Here is a 23,112-nt window from a genome sequence, read left to right as displayed (position 1 = left end):
CAAGTTAGAAGCTATTCTGCATCATCACTGTACAGCCCTGTCCACCTTAGAAAATATAATATAAAGTGTATAATGTGAGGCCTAAGCAAATAGTGGAACATGGCAGTGGCCCCTTCTGCAGTTCAGTCAGTTCACACCAAAACTGGAGCCATCATTGCAACTGATGTGCTGCATGTAGGTTTTCACAATGCTGGCAGGTCCTTGATTTGCAAATGACACGCACAAAAAGAAGACTAAGAATCTACAACCACACTAGTGATTCTTTGAGGCTGTACTCCAGCACAGTAGTGCTTTGAGCTAAATTCTAACAGCGACATGCTCACTATAACAATGCCAACATGCTGATTTATAATGATGTTGCAACATTAGCAAATTAGCTTAGGACAGCCGAGGCAGATGGAAATGTAATTTTTTTTGCAGGTGTTTCGTTATAAACCAAAGTATTGGTCCAATTAAAGGTGGAGCTGGGAGAAAGGTCAGGAGATCAATAAAGTAAGCAGGATTCATCTTCTAAGGACCCTGAATGTTTGTACAAAAAGTCATGACAATCCATTCAATAGCTGTTGAGATATTTCAGTCTGGACCAAGGAGGTGGACCAACCGACAGTCTTATATTGCCATCCATAGAGCCATGCGCACATGGTACTTATAGAAGTTACCTCTTACTTGTTTACTTCACTCCCTTGTAGCTATACATACTCAGTGCATAAAGAAGAAATGAAAGTAAGACTTTGATAAAAGCTGGCTCAGCAAAGTGCTGATTGTGGGAGGATTGTGGGAGATTGAGTCTACAGATGAGTCAAGGAGAACCATTACACATATCAGAATGAATGGCACAGTGGTCTATCTTTAGTGTCCGTGTGGGAATAAACCTTCAATTCTCGTTGCTATGGGTTATGTGCCCATGCCTAAATATTGTACTAATGTACTTTGAAGACACACTGGTTATACTTTAAAATAAAATAAGATTGTGTTCTACATTGATTTGACCTTCAGAACTGCACGGAACTGGATGAAATCCAGTAAGATTAAAAAGGTGTTGTGCTTTTTAAAACTCCTGGTATTGTTTAAACTGCAGTTTATAGTAAACATGTCTGTTTTTATACCAGTTTGGTGCCAAAGATCCAACATACATGCTTGTGTTTACAGGTAAGTATGAATAAACGCATTACAGTTGGTTGGCTGTCATTATCATCTGCTAATGAACAGTCAAATGATATTGTTGGTGATATGGGGAATGCTCCTAAATGACCTCAGTTGCAAAAAAGGAATCTGAAAAGCATGAATAGAAAAGTATTTTAGTATTTTGCACATAATGTTTGCACATTTTTCCAGCTAAAGGCAGTACTATACTTCAGACCTACCACTAAATAGGCCTGGTTTCTTACAAATGCTAAACAGATAAAAACACGTCTACTTACAGGAAAAGTAAGTTTCCTATGATGGTCTGCAATAAATGCAAGACATAAAAAGAACAAGAACATAACTGTTTAAACACTGAGTCTGTCAAAGCACTGAGCAGAATTTTCCTCCTTAAAATGCCATATAATTACTTTTCCAACAAAGTCATTTTTTTTAGGGCTGGTTAGTCTGTAAGCATCTGTGTCTGCAGAGACTCCACCTTCTGCCCGTGTTACTGTTGTATTATATCTGGACATTTTATCTGCCATTGGGCAGTGGTTGGGTGAGCCTGCAGCATCTGAAATGAGTTGCACAGATTCTTTGAAACAACTTTAAGTTGCTGGTTACATTAGCAACACATTGCTTACGTTAGCCAGTATTCACTTGCGTTGAAGCTCTGTTTTAGTCCAACTTCTGATAGAAGTACTTGGGTACCTTGCCTAACGTTTGACTTTCATGTTGAGCATATAGTTGGCTTGTGTAAGTTTGTAAGCTGGACATCTTCCCATTGATTTACAGTGGGGGAAATAAGTATTTGACCCCTTGCTGATTTTGCAGGTTTGCCCACTTACAAAGAATGCAACAATCTACAATTTTAATCATATGTACATTCTAACAGTGAAAGACAGAATCCCAAAGAAAATTCCAGAAAATCACATCATATGAATTTATTAAAATTGATAACCATCTGATGAGGAAAAAAAAAGTATTTGACCCCCTGGACAAACAGCATGTTAATATTTTGTAGAAAAGCCATTATTGGCCAGCACAGATGTCAAACGGTTTTTATAGTTGGTGACAAGGTTTGTGCACATTTCGGCAGGGATGTTGGGCCACTCCTCCCTGCAGACAGCCTCCAAATCATTCAGGTTCCGAGGTTGTCGCCTGGCAACTCGAATTTTAAGCTCCCTCCAAAGATTTTCAATTGGATTCAGGTCTGGAGACTGGCTAGGCCACTCCAGAACCTTGATGTGCTTCTTCTTCAGCCACTCTTTTGTTGCTTTGGCGGTGTGCTTAGGGTCGTTGTCGTGCTGAAACACCCATCCTCGACCCATCTTCAGCTCTCTCACTGAGGGAAGGAGATGTTGGTCCAGAATTCCACGATACATGGCCCCGTCCATCCTCCCCTCAATACGATGGAGTTGTCCCGTCGCCTTGGCTGAAAAGCACCCCCAAAGCATGATGTTGCCACCACCATGCTTGACGGTGGGGATGGTGTTCTTTGTTCTTTGGGTTGTACTCGGTGTTCTTTGCCCTCCAAACACGACGAGTTGAGTTGAGGCCAAAAAGTTCTATTTTGGTCTCATCTGACCACATCACCTTCTTCCAGGCCTCTTCTGAGTCATCCAGGTGGTGAATGGCGAACTTCATGCGGGCCTGTACATGTTTCTTCTTGAGCAGGGGGACCTTGCATGCGCTGCAGGATTTCAATCCATGACGGCGTAGTGTGTTACCAACCGTTTCTTTTGTAACTGTGGTCCCAGCTGCCTTCAGTTGATTCATCAGTTCCCCCCTTGTGGTTTTGGGATGATTCCTCACCGTTCGCATGATCAGGGACACCCCACGAGGCGAGATCTTGTGTGGAGGCCCAGACCGAGGGAGGTTGGCGGTGGTGTGGTGCTTCTTCCATTTCCTGATAACTGCACCGACAGTTGATCTTTTCTCTCCAAGTTGCTTTCCGATTCTCTTGTAGCCCATCCCAGCCTTGTGCAGATCAACAATCTTGTCCCTGATGTCCGTAGAAAGCTCTTTGGTCTTGCCCATGGTGGTGATGTTGGATGCTGGTTGTTTGGGTGTTGACAGGTGTTTTTTATACAGGTAACGAGGTGAGGCAGGTGTATTTGATGTAGATAATTGGTTGGGATTGGGGCTGTGTCTTAAAGAAAGACTAACTGGCTTGTAGGAGCCAGAATACTTGCTGTTTGGTAGGGGGTCATATACTTGTTTTTCCTCATCAGATGGTTATCAATTTTTATAAATTCATATGATGTGATTTTCTGGAATTTTCTTTGGGATTCTGTCTTTCACTGTTAGAATGTACATATGATTAAAATTGTAGATTGTTGCATTCTTTGTAAGTGGGCAAACCTGCAAAATCAGCAAGGGGTCAAATACTTATTTCCCCCACTGTATATGAACTGGCATTCATATTATGTCAAGTCTGACAAATAATGATGAGCTGAAAGCAGGGAAAGCGTCGCTACCAAGTATGGTGATGATTCTCAGTGGAGTAAATTTCATATCTCCACACCTTCATTTATTCATTTCAATTCATTACTAATCATTTTTTATCAAATCTGATTTGTGTTATGTCTTTATCTTATTTAATGTTTTATTAAAATTGGTTCTATTTTGCTTTGTGGCTTGGCCAGTAAAATGTGCAATATAAATAGTTATTACCCAGAGCCAGAAAAAAAGATCAATATCATTTTCGTCTCTGTCAGCACTTTACAGACATAGGTCCATGTTTAGCCTAGAGTAGCTCAAATGATGCAGGAGGGAACAGCTAGCTTGCATTGAGTGCTTTAAAGTGCAAAAATGTGTCTTCCAGCAATGCCAAAAATACCCTACCCTAAATACCCTAACCTTTTTTTGGTAACACTAAATATAGTGCATTCCTCATTATTCCTCACTAGCTATATTATTCAGATCGGAGCGCTGCTCAGCAGCTGTGTTCTCCTACATTAGCGCTGACTCATTTAGGCACTCCCGTGTGACTGTGTTGAGTAACCATCAATTTCTTCCACCTCATCACTCTGCGGGACATCCCGGTGACTCAGCAGGCCAGAGGGGTCCAACTGTTGACCTCAGTCCAGGGTACTTGACAGTGGAAATAGTCAATAAGATTGGGCTGTGTCACTTGCTTTAGCTGCAAAGTAGGACAGCTAACTTTGCTGTCTTTAACTTCTACTCAGAATAAGAAGGTATCAGTACAGTAACTTCTGTGACAAACACAATATCACTTTACGCAACAGCCCTTTTTCTGAGTACACTTCATTTTAGCAGCCAATTTCCATCAGTCCATCTCTCCTCCAGTCCTTTCCATTTCATCAAAACACTTCCACCTCTGTCCTTTAAATTATGAAGTTACCATTACTGGTTGCTGCTCTTGCTGTGCTGACGTAAAGTGGAACAATTTGTCTGGTGAGGTTTTACCATGGAAACACTGTAGGGCTGGAGCACTCTTAAGATTCACAGCAAGTGGGAATGAACTAGCACCCACACACACTCACTGTATCTCTCTTTTTCTGTTAATGTCACAGCATATATATCCATCATGCGCATGCACAGGGGTGGACAAAATAACAGAAACATCCATCTTTACAGTGCAGTGTACCTGCAGTAAATAGCAATATGATAAGCCTCGGGCTTTTCTTTTGGCATAAGTTGTGATGATTTATGAGATGTTGCGCCTTGGCATGCTATCCTGTCGCCAGAAAAGAATGTCGATACTAGATAATTCTGCAAGAACATTATGTTGATTTACAGGGTTTGGTTTTTTGTTTGGTTTTTTTTGAGGGGGGGGGGGGGGGATTTGTGAAAATTCTTGCTTTCCACAATATCTACACATGGCAAATAAATGGTAAATGGTAAATTTTTGAATGTCAGACTTGCCCATCCATCTCACTGACCTCCACAATCTAAAGGGCAGGATATGCTTGAAACAAAACAAGTTTATATGTTGTGCCGACCATGTCTAAAGGCAGACAAATTACACCCATTTGTCTGTTTCTAGGCAGCCATGCCATTGTAGAAAGTCAATTGGTACACATAAATGCTGCATATATAGAGAAAGATACATTTGGACAGGCAGTGGGCATGCATGATGTGCACTTGTTTGTCCAAAAGTGACAGAAACAATCTTGAGAGAGAAGTTAAAATCCTGCATACTTTCTCACCTTCACACACGTCAGTCGTTCAGGTGTAATTGTTGGATTGTCCGTTTTGAGCAGCTGAAAAACTTGTTTAGACGCAGCCCCCTTAAACCCAATGTCGAAAAGCTGTGGGGGGAGGAATTCCAGCACTTTGGATGAAATTTACTAACCCCTTTACTATCCACCTTGCTACATTTGTTACTAACACGCACAGTTCAGGCAGCAGCTACTGTAAATTGCTGTTACAAAAGGCACCTACACAAGTGAGTCATTTGAAGTTAAATGGGCAGTATGTGTTAGCTTTAGTAGGAATCTAAAGTCATCATTTTCCTAAGTGAGTTTACAAAGCATAATAAGCCAAACAGAGCAACCAGACCTGACTGGCTGTTGCATCAGTTGAAAAATGCAAATGTATGTAATCTAGAAAGCAAACATACTGTAGGAAACTGCATTATAAAAAGAGGATCAGTGACCTCAGCATATACACTGAAGTAATGATATTTAACAGGATATTTACTTTTTAACACTAACCGGCTCCAGCCTCCAAAATGACCATCAAGACATTCTTAACAAAAACGGATCATTGCCTCAGGCATATATTTCTTTGCGGTGTGTATTTTATTTTGTCTGCCCCTAAAAAGATATATTCCCTGTCTCACCTCCCTCGTCTTTCCTCCCATATTCCCGCTGTCTCCCCCCCAAAACCGTTGCTTTCTCCTCCTTTTCCATCCAGTCTGGGTCTAGGTCATGAGTCAGAGGGAGCAGAGGATCTGACTCAGCTCCTCTTGAGTCTAAACAGTATTAATTTCAAGGTGGTACACTGAGACGCTATTGTGTGTCTAATTAGTTCACGAGACACACTGACACTGTGATTAATGCCTGAGTGAGACCACCAAGGTGGCTGCTGCAGTCTCACTGATCTACGCACTAATCTGATATACTGGATCGGCATCATTGCCAATAATCCTTAAACTGCGATCAGCCAGACATGACTAAAACACATCAAATACTTATTTCTTAGTCAATATTGTAGCAAAAGTTTAAATTAGAACCGGAATTATTAGCTGATTAATCGATTACTTGATCGACAGAAAATGTATTAGCTACTATTTTGAAGCGATTAACTAAACAATTTGAGATGTGAGAATTTGCTACGATTACTTGTCTTACATTACAGAAAATGTAATTTCTTTGATTTCTGGACTATGGGTTGGATAAGAAGATGTCACCATGGGATTAAAAAAAAACATGTCAATTAATGAAGAAAATAATATGCAGACTAATTGACAATTAAAATGCGGCTCTAGTGTACATACACAATTTTATAAACCTTCAAGAAGAAAATAACTTTACACAAGCCTAATTAGTTGTTAAGGTATTGGAATCGTATCGAAGGTCCCAGTTTGAGTTTCAGGATGCAGACACCATCTCCACATTTAAGAGTAGGCTAAATACTTTCCTCTTTGATAAAGCTTATAGTTTTATAGGAAAGCTTATATCTTTCCCTTAGTCTTGTGCGAGATACTGTTGAATAGTACTGTGAATTGGCGCTATATAAATAGAATGTAATTGAATTGAAGATATAATCATTTTGTAATTTTTGAGTCACTCCAGGAGTTATTCTGTTATAAAGTGACTGCCCTGCCTTAAAATTACCAAGAGGATTACTCCGATGTGATTCAGATTCTTTTCAACACTCACTGCTTTTGCATATTGTACCACTAAAATGCATTTTGCAAAGTTTCATCACAACTCAAAAATCTGACTATAAGCCCATTCGCTTTCTGTTCACGTTCATATTAATGAGCACAATAAGCCAGATGAGATTGGAGGAGGCGTCTGATTTCCACTTTCTGATTGGAAACAAATGAAAGCCAAATGAAAGTTTCCAGGTCACTCTGTGTCTGACAGTGTCTGTCAATGACAGCCCAGTCAAAGCAAATTCAGACTCCTCCGCCTGCTGTTTGTGTGGAAAATTAAATGGAAATTTAATTAAATAAACCATCATCTTTCTTTCTGGGAGTAATTATATTTCGTTCAGAATATTAACTTTAAATAAGAAGTGCGATAAGGATCCAATAGCAATTATCTCACACAGGTATTGTGTCTGCACAGCATAGACAAGAAAATTATTGGAGTCCTGAGTAGATTTAAGAACAAAATCCTGAAATTAAACGATGTGAAATGTTTTGATGTAATATTTAATGATAAACTAGCTTATTCTATTGTATGTAGCGTCACCATCAGGATAAAAACGTATGGATTAAAATTTTGGTTTATGACCAAATGATAAACTATTGAAATTTGCATCATCCTCTTGTGCTAATTAGCAAATGTTAGCATGCTAACACGGACACCTTAGATGGTGAACATGATAAACATCAGCATGTTACATGTGCCTACGTACAGCCTCACAAAGCTGCTAGCATAGCTGTAGAGCAGTTTTCTCTGTGGAAACTGGATTGCTGTTGGAATCCATTTCTAATGAATTGAAGTTCCTTTAAAGAATGAACATTGGTCTGATCAGGTGCAGCTGCCCCCCTCTCCCACCAACACTGGAAAACTTCAATTGCAACTAAATCAATATTCACTATAAATGGGACACACTGAATTAACCTAATGCATTGCCACAGCTGTCTGCCTTCACTGAGCTGATCTACTGTGTGAAACAAAACCTGACTGATTCTCACTGCTCTCCTCCATTGTTGTCTAGTATGCCAATCAATACCGCCAGATGGCACTCGCCAACCAATCAATACCACTGGTTCCCCAGAGGGCAGGGTTTCAAACGTTCACCCTCTGGAAATGAGGTTGAAATAATCCACTGATGGTGCAGGGCAGGAATGTACTGAGCATTAATTCCAGCACATAGACTCTCAGCTGATGGAAGGAAGGATTGGAAGGATGTGGGGAAACACCGCACCCTTCTGGCAACAGCCAGGACCTACATTAAGGGCAAAGGTCATTTTTTGTCTCCATAGCCTACTTCCTCTACTTTAAACTTTTTAGTAGTCAGTGAGATGTTCCCAATAAAATACAGCCTTCAAATAACTCCCCATATGGACTAAGATAACACAGTTTTGCAGATACATTTATAGAATGTGTATTTTTTCCAATTCACTTCAGTAGCCTATGGCATGAATATAAATATATCTTAGGTGCCTAAAAAAGGCATGTTATGTGCAGTATAGGGACATCACACAACAAGATGTTTCTTATTTAACTCCTGCTATAATTTGGACCCACAAATTTGCAAACTTAATAAGAGCAGGTTTTATTTTCTACTCTGTTACTGATGCATTCTACCTCAGAGCTGATTATTAAGTTTATTGTTCATTGCCACATAAATAAATGGATCATTGACTTTCTTGTCTCAAAGACCAAGGGCCCTCTAGGTAAATCAAGACAAAAACTTACAAGACTACAGATCAACAAATGTGAAAATTGAGCAATTAAAAAAAATGAAATACAATAAACTGAGATAAAAATAGCTAGAGAAATAAAAGAAATTGCATTAGTAAAACACTTTTTAGTGATATGTTTTATGGAGTGTTTTAAGGAATGGAGGAGGGTTTCAATTTCAGCAGCTTTCAAACTCCAACAGCAGGTGGAGTCAGAGTGGTCCTGTAGGTCTGAGGCTGAACGGTTGGTTGACCCCATTAGCCCAAGGAGATGTCTTTACAGTACTTATTACAACATTGCAGATTTATCTGTATGTTGACTATTCAATAGTCAATTAATCATTTTGAGTGCTCTGTTATTGTCTCACACACACACACACACACACACACGTCTGAAATACACACATGCACAAACAGGACCTATAGCAACAACACACGGAGAGATGTCAGAGCGAGAGGGTTGCTATTTAGCGCGGAGCCCTGAGCAGTTGGGGGTTCAGGGGCTTACGTAAGACCGCCTTTGGCAGTCCCTCTCCAGCTACCAGTCCACACTCTGCAACTGTGATCCAAGCTGGACTTGAATTGGCGACCTTCCGGTTTTCAAGCTAAGTCCTTACTCCTATTAAAACATAAGAACTTTGCTGCAGAAGCTCGCTACATTGTGCAGGAAAATGTAATGTCTGTGCTTTTCCACTAAGTGGCGACATAAGCCTGTGTATAGCATTGGGGGGTGACACTGGCTCTACGTCATCCACATAGTAAAATGTGACGTACTAAATACTGTACAGATTCAAAAAAGGAGATTATATTGAAATTATTTTTTTCTTTTTCTTTTAAGCCTTTTCAAACCCAACAGATTACTGCCAGAAACTCTGAACAGTCACGTCAGATTCTTTGTTGGTCACCTGTGACAAAAATATTATGTCAGCTCTGCTTTTAAGATTTACTTATGACAATTTCACAATCAAGTAGTGCAATATCTCAAGATGCATCAAAACAGGCATATTTGTTCTGTTCATTGTATTGGGGTGTGGCTTTGACCTTTAACCTTGTCTTTGTGCTCACAGGAAGCTGCTGTAGCATCAGCTCAATGAAACAAAAAGCAGATATGTAAATGCATGTGAGGCAAAAACCATTTTGCATGAAAAGATAAGCAATTGACGCGTGAAAACTTTTCATTTTCTGAATAGAGTTTCAGGCTCCACCACCACCACTTCCTCTGCTGTGAAGCCACTGGGTGCAGGCCTTTACTGGAAACCAGTAGCTCTGACTAAAAACACCACAGTAGTAGTGTACAGTGCACTTGTGTCAACCGTTACCGATATGTTGCACAGTGAACGACAGTTAACCCCTCAGTGGTATCTACATAAGAACTGTCACACATCCTTCATCCACCCAGCTGCACCTAGTGGCAGCAGCTTACTGGAAACCAGTAGATTTAACTGTAAAGCAGAGTGGCCGCTCAACTATATCTGCCCACAAAAACCTTTGTGTATTATTGGTGTGAATCAACTGTAATTGCTACAGTTCTGACAAGAGCAAATCACTATCAATTCAAGAAGGAGGTTTGTTTCAAAGTTCAGTTACAGATATCAAACATGGGAGTGTTGCCTATTATGGTATTGAAAGTGAATGACGTTACAGTTGCTAAAGTCACTTCAGTTTCTCGGACTGAACTGAAAACGGAAAGAGACCAGTTCCTGATCATTGTGCTGTCCAACTACTGTGCATGGCTCACTGCAGAGTCCAAACCTCCACAGACACAGAACAACTCTGCAACAAGCAAAACTGCAGCCTTCCAAAAATTTGGTTTACTACTAGGAAATACTAAGACAGCTCTGCATATATGCACTGCATTCTGATCTTCCTGCCGGTCTCCACAGCAGCTTTTAAAGTCCTCCATAAAAAAAAACCCTCACATCCACAAAAACCCAGAATGAGAAAAGGTTCAGCCAGAGATTTCTTCTGTGCCACCAAAACACAACAGAAAAATCAGCAAATACTTGAAAGCCTGTGTCTAAGTCAGACAAGAAAAGAAAACACAACCCTCCTTCCACCTTGGTAGAAGTACAGTAACACACGGCAGGGATAAGACAGCCACCCAAGTAAGCTACATGTTCCACAAATTATCAACTGATAAGATATTAGAAAGTGTGATAAGATAGAAATGCAGCTAAAAGGTTAGGCTGATTAGCTTACCTCCAAACCCCACTGTACTTTCACTTTACAAAATAGAGGATAAGAGGTTACAGCTGGCCACAGGAGCAACAGGTATGCGCACAAACTGCACCCACTCACTCATACAGTGTGCACAAACAACCTCATTAAGTTCACACACGAGCACTCTCATACACAAGCAAGTGCTTACAGACATACATTCTTCTACACTCTTTTTCAAATTTGTTTTTCTACACATGACAAGAGCATTAGTTCAGTCAGAATTTTGCATAAAACAAATTTTGTGGTTTTCATGTTTTAAACTCGGTAGAATGATCTCGTTTCTCCCGCCCTCAGGCGTTCAGAAAGGACTAAAACCCCATTGGTGAATCTAATATATGCAACACGATGCTTGTCAAGCTACAATGTTGCTGCTAGTAGTTCCTGAAAAGCTAAGATGTTGAAGATAAGACTTCTTGTCAAAATTGAGGCTTGACAGTGACAAAAGAGGAAGTGCTACTGTCCCTGTCCTGTGAGTGACGCATGTTTGAGTTAACATGTACTGGGGTGACACATGTACAGTACAGTATAAAGATAATTCAAATGCAGGAGAATCTTGTCAATCTTCTGTGACACTGCAGACTTCTATGGGACCAAGGAGGATCGGAACCTTTGGTGGAAGGCGTAAAGCATCCCAGACTTTTTAGGAAATACGTTTATTTGTTTTCTTGCAGAGTTCGATGGGAAGATCGATACCACTCCCTTGTCTATGAACTAAATATGAATCTACAGCCTGGAAGAGAATAGCTTAGCATAAAGACTGCAAGCAGAGGGTAAACAGCCTGGCTATCACCAAACTTCAATTATACATCTACCAGCACTAAAGCTAACAAACTCATTTTTAATTAATTAATATTGTATCTTATTTTTATTTATTTTTTTACACAAAAAAAGATCACTTTAGGGGAGTTAACGTGCTCTAAACTTTTTCTAAACAGTACCAGTGTCTCAATTCGCACCTTTCCATACTTGCCCTTGTTATTTTGAGTACACAAGTGTGTTCACACCGACAAGTATGGAAAAATGCTGTGCACTATGAGTACTTCAGAGAACTCATAGTACAACATGTTAGTGTACTAACAGAAGTATCCAAATTGAGACACAGCTAGTGACTTCCTGGAGACTTTGCTAGTTGTCTGGCACCTTCACAGTAACTACATGTTGAGCCAGGCTAGATTTGTGCTTAAGCTAGGCTACTTGTCTCCCATCTCTAGCTCCATACTTAATGGAGACATGGGTGGTATCTATCTAGCTTCTAATCTAACACCCAGCAAGAAAAAAAACAAGCATACTTCCCAAACTTTCAAATGGTTCCTTTTAAGACCATTTGAGACCCTAAAGCTCTCCATTGAAACTACTACTGCTTTAAATGAAACATAGTGGCTGCCAAAGAGAAAAAGTGTCAAGAAAAACAACTTTGCATCTGTGACTTTATCCACTGCGGTTCGGAAAGAGGTTTCATAAGACCAAAGGTGTTAAAAGAAGGAACACACAACATGAAAAGTCCTCATACAACATGAAAAGTCCTTTCAGATTAAGGGCCTCCCACAAACAAGTGTTATTTTTAATCAACGAGGTATCTATTTAAAACACATCTATGCTGTATTAGTTGACTTAAAAGTCAATATCATCCCCTCGTACGGGCAGCTGTATTCATTTCTAATCCAATGACACCATGATTCAGGCTGAATTGAAGCCGATAAAGATTACAAACGTGACAGTGAGATGACTTGAGCTAATTTCAGTATGTGTGCGTGTGTGTGATGTAAAAGCTGCCTACTCATTTGGGTTTGTTGCTGCACAAATAGACACAAGGTTTACTTTCATTTGAATGAGTTATCTGCGGTTTGCATCTCTTTCTGCAACATAAAGAGCAGAAGTAGCCTCTAAAGACATCTGGTGACTGTATGCTAGCAAAAGAAAAGCAACCCCACTACTGTGGTACAGTCTGAGGAGGCAACAGTTGAACCTCCTCTCTAATTGACTGGGCGGTAGCTGCAAGCTCAGTCATCTTGTTGAGAGTAACATGGCCTACCTAAGATGTTTCCCACATTTTCATAGACTTTTGTGTGCTTTGGTGGTGCTGGGTAAGGTGAAGCTGCAATAATCAAAATTTATATTAGCAATCGATCAAGGGGGTCACTCACAGTGGTAAACAGACAAAGTTAGCAACTAGCTGGTGAACAGTGGTGCAATTTGGCAGCTAAAGAGATATATTTTTCCATCGGGAGTTGCAAAAGAGAGCAAAAAAGAGTGAATATTAATATACTTTGAATATACTTTAATTTCCTTTATACTTTTTTTCTTCTTCAGGAGGAAAAACAACTGCAAATTAAAGCTGCAAGCAGCGTTGGGCGGGCCCTCGCACTTGTAAGCGCGTCCGCGCGTGAGCCGGCCGAGTTGCACATTCTGGAGCTCTGCCGGTGCGGCTGTGAATTTCCTACGCGGTTCCGACACCGCATGAATGTGCTATATGTCAGTTCCTGTGTCCCCTATGTGGAGCTACATAGCACTTGCCGCTATGAATATAAATCGGTATTGGCGTGTAGATGTCTGCGGGGTGGGAGAGTTATCAAGCACGTAAAGTTTGTTTCAGATGTGACCATGTACACTGAACAATAATGTACACAAACAATAAAATAAATTCCTTGCCTTGTTGTTTATGTGTACATACAGAGGAAGAATGTGAGAACAGCACACATTTCATCGTTACTGTGTGTTAGAGCATGGGAGAACAGTGGATACTTTTAATACAGCCCACACCCCTAATACTGTGTAACTATAACAAGTAGAGAACAGAAGAAAAAGATGTTCTTTCTTTACAACTGTCTGCATAGCTTATTCATATTGTGTAATGAATGAAAATAAATAGGCCTACTAGGCTCCTCTCTACTTTGACATTTAAGATTAGCTTGTTTGATCCACCTTCATACACATGTGACATTACTGTACAACTTGAGAAAGGTGAGTTGTTTTCTGCTCCAGCCTGCCTAAAAGAAAAGCGTTTTTGGGATGAAATGGACTTTATTAGCTGCTGCAGTGCAGGATGAACTCAGAATAGACCCATTTCTCACCTTATTATTCTAAATCATGCAACGAAGAAGAAGAAATGCATAAGAAATCCTGGGACAAAATCTGTCCACAAATACTGTACAGCATGTAGTCTGATGAACAAGACTTGTGTTATAGCTGACTTGGGCAGTGAAATGTTTAATTTTTTTAATTCATGTGGTCATAGTTGTCCACAACTCAAATCAGAATATAAGAAGAAATGTTTTATACCACCTCAAGAAGGCTTCCTATCAGAAAGGTAGGAAGGTATTTCAAATGTACAACTGCAGTACTTAAATCTAAGTAAAGTAATTTCCCTGACATTTTTGTGTTACTTTACTTTTAATAGACCCATGTAAGAGGTTTTATACTTCCTGTGAGTATAATCCAATCAATCTTATTTTCATACTGTATATCCGTTGTGTAATTTGATAAATTGTGTTGTATGTCGTGCTCGCATCTCAGAGAAGACTCTGACTGCAACATGCGTCTTTGTAAAGAGAGAAACAGACAGAAAAAGTCTCTAACTCTGCCTGTCAGCTCGCTCTGCTCCGTTAAAACTGAATTTACCATACAGAATTGAATACGAGTGCACTCCAGATTTAGCTGCAGCCAGCTGACCGTGTGCTTCTCCCTATACCGCAGGTCTGTGTCCATGCATGCAGCAAACTGAAAGCACTGTCTGTCGGTGCTTCTACGTGAAAAGAGAAGGAAGACATTGCTGGTAGTATTGTCTTCAGAGTTGTTAAACACCTCAGCGCACTGAAGGAAGCCATCTGACTGTGTGAGGGGCAAGATCGTTGATGTCTGCAGGCAGAGTAGGAGCTCTCCTGTCTGACTGGTCCACCAATAGCAGAGAAGATGACCCCTTGAGACACAGCCCCTCCTCATTTGCATAGTGAGGCAGAAATGCATACAAAAATTTAAGACAGGCAGAAATAAATACCATGGGTGAAAATAAATAAGGTAAATAAATACAAAGGAAGAATAAAACAGACAAAATATTAAAACACACATAAATAAATACATTAAAAAAATTAGTAATAAATAAAGTTGAATAAACAAATAAGATAATTATAACAAAGGTGAATAAGTAAAGGCACTAATTAAAATATATACATTTATGTCTCCTTGTATAATTTAATTACTACCTACATTTATTTATTTACTTAATTTTTTTGTGTATTTAATTGGATGCTTATTTATTTATTGAGCATTTATTTATTTCTGTATTTATTTCTGACTGTGTCAGGATCGGTCCTCCATAGCGGGGTGGGAGAGTTATCAAGCACGTAAAGTTTGGTTCAGATGTGAGCATGTACACTGAAGTTACAACAACTTCCTGTGTCATGGCGAAGACTTGATCTCTGACGCCACGCCACGGACACACCCATTGACGAAAACTCGCAAATAGCACAACTTTTCATCTTCAATGCCTTTAGAAGGCACAGCACAAATTTGAAGTCGGTCGGACTAAATCCCTAGGAGGAGTTCGTTAAAGTACGAAGTGTGTAAATCATCCAAAATTTGACGTAAAATTCAAAATGGCCGACTTCCTGTTGATTTTAGGGCATCGCTCCAAGAGGCTTTTTTGTGCGTCTGGACAAGATACACGTACCACAGAAAATTCGTGCACGTAGGTAAAACGTGCGGCGGGGGCTGCTTCGTTAAAAGTCACTTCCTGTTGCCAGTAGGTGGCGCTATGACTGTCTGTGAATGTGAGCATGTACATGTGTTCAGGGCGGGACTCTCATCCTACATGTACAGTTTGGTCCAGATGTGAGCATGTACACTGAAGTTACGACAACTTCCGTGTCATGGCGAAGAGCTGATCTTTGACGCCACGTCACGGACACGCCCATTGACGAAAACTTGCAAATAGCACAACTTTTCATCTTCAATGCCTTTAGAAGGCACAGCACAAATTTGAGGTCGGTCGGACTAAATCCCTAGGAGGAGTTCGTTAAAGTACGAAGTGTGTAAATCATCCAAAATTTGACGTAAAATTCAAAATGGCCGACTTCCTGTTGATTTTAGGGCATCGCTCCAAGAGGCTTTTTTGTGCGTCTGGACAAGATACACGTACCACAGAAAATTCGTGCACGTAGGTAAAACGTGCGGCGGGGGCTGCTTCGTTAAAAGTCACTTCCTGTTGCCAGCAGGTGGCGCTATGACTGTCTGTGAATGTCAGCATGTACATGTGTTCAGGGCGGGACTCTCATCCTACATGTACAGTTTGGTCCAGATGTGAGCATGTACACTGAAGTTACGACAACTTCCGTGTCATGGCGAAGAGCTGATCTTTGACGCCACGCCACGGACACGCCCATTGACGAAAACTTGCAAATAGCACAACTTTTCATCTTCAATGCCTTTAGAAGGCACAGCACAAATTTGAGGTCGGTCGGACTAAATCCCTAGGAGGAGTTCGTTAAAGTACGAAGTGTGTAAATCATCCAAAATTTGACGTAAAATTCAAAATGGCCGACTTCCTGTTGATTTTAGGCTATGGCTCCAAGAGGCTTTTTTGTGCGTCTGGACATGATACACGTACCACAGAAAATTCGTGCACGTAGGTGAAACGTGCGGCGGGGGCTGCTTCGTTAAAGGTCACTTTCTGTTGCCAGCAGGTGGCGCTATGACTGTGGGTGAATGTCGGCATGTACATGTGTTCAGGGCGGGACTCTCATCCTACATGTACAGTTTGGTCCAGATGTGAGCATGTACACTGAAGTTACAACAACTTCCTGTTTCATTGCGAATCATCGACGCCACGGACACGCCCATTGACGAAAACGCGCAAATAGCACAACTTTTCATCGTCAATGCCTTTAGAAGGCACAGCAGAAATTTGACGTCGATCCGACTAAATCCCTAGGAGGAGTTCGTTAAAGTACGAAGTGTGTAAATCATCCAAAAATGGCCATAAAATTCAAAATGGCCGACTTCCTGTTGACTTTAGGCTATGGGTTCTTGAGGCTTTTTTGTGCGTCTTGATACGATACATGTCCCCAGAAAATTTCGTACATGTAGGTTGAACGTGAACGAGGGGCTAATCATTTCCAATTTTCAAGGTGGCGCTAGCGAGTCATTTTGCCACGCCCATGTGCGAAACTTGTAGAATACGAAATTTTTCACCGGTTCTGACATGTTTGCAAATTTTGGTGAGTTTTCGAGTATGTTTAGGCCATGTCATTTGGGCCTACTTTGCAGAAAAAAAAAAAAATAAAAAAAAAAAAAAATAATAATCCGAGCAGATTCAATAGGGACCTCGCACGGTCGTGCTCGGGCCCTAATGAATGATGATAAATAATATGATGATTGTGTTTACAGCTTGTTTCTGCTGCCCCCAAGTGGCCAAAAAATCTGTTAAAGCAGGTTAAAGTTAAATCTCTCGTAATCAGAGCTTATCAATTAAAAAGCATAAAATGGTCTTTAAGAAATCCTTTGGAAGTCATTTGATACTTGGCTGTAAGACGGGGCAAGAGAACAACCAGCTCCCGAAACAGTACCTTTGGTTTGTTTCGTCTGCCGCTTTCTGATTTGAATTCGGCCGTTTTTGTACCGGTTTTCTAGTCTCATTACCAACTTTTGAACAATAGTGCACTGGAATCTTTGGATTCTTCAACTTTTGAGCTGAATTTCCCTCTCTCGGCATGATGGGAAAGAGGACTGGCTATGCAATATTAACTTTGTTTTGATCATGCTTTCAACATGCTTTCACTTTCCGCTGTAGATGATACTTCAACACAAGAACTGACAATAAATTGAGTCTCACTTGAACTTGAATCTGAACTTGAAGTGAACCTCACACCTTTATCTCTCAACTTTCACTGCTTTTGCCTGCGTCTCCATGACAACATCTCTCGTGTACATTTCCCCTAATTTGTCTACACGGAAGCACAGCGCATAGAGCAACCTATAATCAGCCAGTTCCTGCTTTGAATTTATCTCCATGCTCACCGACTCACAATACAACGGCTGAATAGCACAGCTCTACTGGGGATAAGGGCGTTCTTCAGTGTGATCATGGCCAGACGTGAGTTTGCTGTGCTAAATAAATTCTAAAAGACGCCTTTTTGCTTTATACTGTAAACAAAGCCGTGTCTATATTGAATGAAACTTATTTTAATTAGGCGAACATACACAAGGGGAAAAATAGTATGGTGGAAAAGGTTTTAAATGAGGAATAACTAGGCTAGCTTCTTCCCAGTTTCCAGCCTGTGTGCTAAGCTATGCTAACAAATCCTGGACCTAAATAGATCTCTCAATCCAGCTAAAAGCACATTTCATTTCATTTAATGAATGCCAGTGGGACTGCACTTAACGCTTATTTTTATTATTGATTAACTGAGTATTAAACAATTAAAAGTCTATAAAATAGTATAATTTCTCATAGCCCTAGGTGACATCTTCAAATGTTTTGTCCCATTAACAGTCCAAAATCCAAAGATATAGGTTTACAATAATAAGAAATGGAAAGCCCAACATTTAAGAAGCTGGAAGTTGCAGATAAATTTCCTACCAATTGACTAATCATTAAACCGGTAGCTGGGCAGTCAAACTGGCACACTTAAATGGAATGCAGCCATCCTTAATATTAGTAATATCTGTGCTTGACAAGCAAGTTTTAATTAAGAAAGTTAAGTATATTTATGTAAGCACCTTTCTAGTCGATACAAAACTCTGTACGAAAGACCAGCAAGCAATACATGAAACCATGTCAAAATGAGAGAAAGACATAATTCTCCTCGTCTGACTCTTGGCAACAGAAACCGTATTTCCCAAATGTCAGACTGTTTCTTAAAAAGGTCCTGCTCGCCCATGCAGGTGTCTTCATTTATTAAGGCCCGTTAGCACACTGTTCAGGTTGGGTGAAACAAATATATTGTACCAATAGTTCAAGTTTCTCCTTCCTCAATAGGCCTTTTTTCACTGAAGACATTTTAACATGTGCGACTGGTATAAATAGCAAAACTAATGAATTCCATTTAGCTGATTCAGTTTCAGGTTCCTGGTATTGTGCATGCTAGTTCACTTTCACACTGTCATGGCTCACTTGAATAGAACAGAGCCATTGTTACATTATTGTTAACACCTGTTCTTTTCCTACTACGACAGATCAAAATGTCTGTCTGCTGTGAAAAAGGCCTATAGTAGAAGATAAGCCACCAAACTCCCACACACACACACACACACACACCTGAGAATTTACCTAATTAGGAAAAATATGTGAAACCACCTGTGCGAGTGCACCATAGATGTGTAAGGGCTTTCTTTAAGGGTTTTGCTTTCTGATAGCATATGAATTACTACTTCTGGTAGTTGATAGGATCACTGATCAATGCCTCACTGTGAGATTGCCTTATTTTAGGACACACACTGTTTTGAAGTAACACTGCCCCCTAGTGGCATTGTTTTACTAGCTCAATAAAAGAAGACGATTCTTCGACCAATGCAGGATTATGATTTCAGTATTGCATCGTGATACATCTTTAAATCGATATTTTTGTATAGTGACAGACCAAAATAACCATCACAGTTTTTCATTGGCTGCCGATACGAATCATATATAACCTAAAGCCCTTTAACTTGTGTTTAGCTGTAATATCTACAAAGAAATCAGAGTTGGTTGGGCATTTTGCAACCGATCAGCAAGGATGAAACATGTCTTTCCGATTTACAAGTAATTTACATGTAATCTGTCATCTTGTGTCGGTTTCCAGCCTGTGTGAATGTATGATATATCAGTTAACATCAGACAAAGTGTATGGGTCTGTGTTTGGCTTCCTTCCGCTAAGCGTCATATTTAGTTGCTGGGCAAGGAAAATGGTGCATGTGACAAGAGGAAGCTTGCGTTGCTGTGGTCACAAGGAAGAACAATGAGGAAATGACTGAGCTGCTGGGTTTTTTAATCACACACACAAAGAGAATACAATATGATGTCAAAGAACAAGCCTCTTTAAATAAAGGTTGTATAAATAAAACATGCAAACACACTCCCTCCTATTGTCTCTCTTTCACACACACACACACACACACTTTGTTCCCTCCTGTTGCATGCACTCACACTCCTGTTCGCTCTCACACTAGCACAGTCTCTCTTCCTCACACACTCACTCAGCCCATATCCGGGTTGACAGCTCTATACTTCTCAGTCTTCAGCCACATGAATGGAAGAAACAGGGGCAGGGAAACCCCATGTCACTCCTATGAGTTATTATGAAACTCATATACACACACACACACACACACACACACACACACACACACACAGACACAGACACACCTCCACCGAGTAGAGTTAATCGGAACCTTTACTTTTAGTAAGTCCAAATAGTGAACAAATTAGGTGGTGGAATGACGATGGGCAAAGATGTGAAAAAGAAAGTAAATAGAAAGCTGAGTGATATTTACTCGAGCCATTTCTTCAAATTCGTTTTTCTTCCAAGATTCAGACATTTTTTGGAAAGTGAAACTAAGAAAAATAGGTTTCCAGTGTGGTGATAAATTCAAATACTGTATATACACACTGTACGTTAAACAACGTCACAGCAAAGGGGAACAGAGAACAAGAATACCGAAATCTCACCCAATAAATGACTGATGTCTTCTTCTTTAATCTTTATTTGAACTGTAGTTGTAGGGCCATTTAGTAGCTATTCTAGGGCTTTCGATCACGTCACAAAATCTAACTCAGTTTGCCTAGTTGACATGTATTTGGTGTTCAATTTTTTCATTTTTCTGAGCACTACGGATACAATGCAAACATAGATGAACGGTCCCTAAAACACTCAGAAAAAATGGAAACTAAAACATATAACATTCCATGACAACTAGTAGGGTTGAGCGAGTACTCGACTGAAACGAATGTCCGTTACTTTCACGAGTATCAGAGTAAAATGGAGTCAATATCCGTAATAAACCATTTTACTTTTTTTAATTGTTTTGTAAATAGTTCTCTTACTATTATGAACAAAAACATTTCTCTGAAGCTGTTTTGAAAATAGTTTTCTAAAAAATACACCAACTTCTAATCAACCAATATAAATGTCAGTCTAAAATTTCCGGTTAGCCCCGCCCACGTGCTGGTTAAGCCCCGACCAATCTGAGTAGGGATAGGCTACATCTAATTTAGTTGGTTAAAACAGATGATGGCGTACTCGCTCATCCCTAACAATAGACACACTTCAAACTGAGGAAGATCATGTGATGCAACTGAAAGCTCTAGAGCATCTACTAAATCAATCTTGAGATTGTGTTGTCAGAAGTAGTAGCCTACTTGTCCTGTGCAATAGCAAAGAAAATATTGTGAGAGGGCGTAGTAATGTCTTAACATCTAAATGTCTGTATAATGTTCTACTGTAACATTCATTTACAGCACATTCTTTAAAATTAAACTCTTTAACTTTATTATTCTGATGATGTAGCACATGGTATGGTGTAGTATTCTGAACAGCTTAAAATCACAATTTGTCATTCTGTGTAATAATCTTTTTTTTTTTTTTAAGCACAAAAATAAATTGTAAGGTACGAGCACACAAACGCAGCTTAACTCGTTCCGACACCACCTGAAAGCAACATCTCGCGGTGACTTCCCTGACTACAGCAACAAGTATTTAAGTGACGCCCACTGCATTCTGGTAAGACTCTTTCCAGGAGGTGACGCTCACCAACCAAACTTCTCATACTGATAAGGATCATATGCAACTATAAAAAGATCAGTGAAGTTCACTCAAGACTTTTTTCTGCGGGTTGATAATAACCGGGTGCTGCTCGTCTGACACTTGTTGTGCGTTCATGGATACACCACACAGGGGAAGAGAGTTGCAACCAAGTCAAAGAAAAGCGTTTCAGGTCAAGTCATTCAATAACTTTTTTAAAAAATACAAAAGGAAGAGGAAGGCCGGGTTACTATCTCTGTCTGATACCGCATACTTCCTTTTATCTTTGCGCAAACCGCCCATTACGCATGAGTGAGCTCTGCAATGCCCTCAAACTTCTCTTAACTTCTTATCAGTTGACAGCTCTGCAGAGTCTAATTCTGTGTGAAAAGTATTAAAACATCGTTGCGACGATGCACAAATTCAGCCTCGGTGAATGCAAAGTGTTATAAAAGTCGCATACTGCTTCCTCGTTTGGACTCTGAAGAGAGCACAGCTGTGAGGTGGAAAACTTATCCGACTTTTATGCGTTGAATTCATAAAAGAAAATGAACTGAATGAATGACAGACTTACCCCACTTCACTGGCGGACAGGCGCAAACTTTGCACGTCTTTTCTTTTTCTTTTCAGCCAGCATTTGTGAGACGCACATCTGCATCAATATATGACCTGACACATTTTCTTTCACTTTAAAACTTTTGCACTGGTGACTAAAAACCATCCTGCACACACAGTAACCGCGTGCGCGCTTGCTCTCTCTCTGGGTCTCCTCACTAACTTTATTAATTGCTGCACCAGAGATGTCCTCCTCAGCTCCACCATTCATACTGAGGTGGCTGTGAGGCTTGCAGTGAAATACATTTATTTTTGGTCACACCCACCACCCGCCAGTCCTCCCCTCTCTGTAGCAGCAGAAGAGGTACCATAATGACTGGAGCTGTCTGTCATCAGTGCTAAACTAAACCACAAACACATACTGTAAGTCATGGACGCATTCATTCAACAATGTTGAAGGTACAAACTTACTTCTCACTGACCTTTAGGAACAATGTGGTGAACTCGCTATCTGGGAATCAGAGTTGAAGTTCACTCATCGTGGGCTGCTGCTTCTGGGAAAAAAAAAAAAAAAACATTAACCGGAATACTGGTTGGGAAGTTTAGGACAGAAAAAAAAAAATCTGAAGTAAAGATCAGTTTTGTATAGGTAAATATGATTACTTACCTTGCTTGGTGTTTTCATTATGATGGCCTTTGTGCCATTTTTCCACCCTTCTGGAAGTCCAAGCAGTGTAAGTCAAACCCAATTATGTTTAAGAAGCTAATAATGTCTCTAGTTTATTTGGCATTAGTAACATGAGGACATTAGATGAAACAACTGCAAAAATGTCAACACAAGAAAGTTGATGACTGATTTCCACTGTAGTTTCTGTCCAAAAACAGGATGATGTAGAGGACTGTTCTAATATTGCCCAAAAAAACCTTAAAGATTTAATTTATTCATCC

General features: G+C 40.1%; 1 long non-coding RNA gene across 1 annotated transcript in view; it reads right to left on the bottom strand.

Moving 5' to 3' along the window:
- The window catches only part of LOC119916812, an 88,253-nt gene extending 65,794 nt beyond the window's left edge, over nt 1-22,459 (bottom strand). The window contains exon 1 of the long non-coding RNA XR_005447164.1: nt 22,184-22,459. This is a non-coding gene — a long non-coding RNA (uncharacterized LOC119916812). The remainder of the gene's footprint in view (nt 1-22,183) is intronic.
- Nucleotides 22,460-23,112: the final 653 nt, after the last annotated feature.

The sequence above is a fragment of the Micropterus salmoides genome, unplaced genomic scaffold (genome assembly GCF_014851395.1).
Source record: "Micropterus salmoides isolate LMB-PRFRI ecotype aquatic unplaced genomic scaffold, ASM1485139v1 Ms_hic_scaffold_22, whole genome shotgun sequence".
NCBI classification, from domain to species: Eukaryota; Metazoa; Chordata; class Actinopteri; order Centrarchiformes; family Centrarchidae; genus Micropterus; species Micropterus salmoides.
This window is presented reverse-complemented; position numbering and strand designations above follow the sequence as displayed.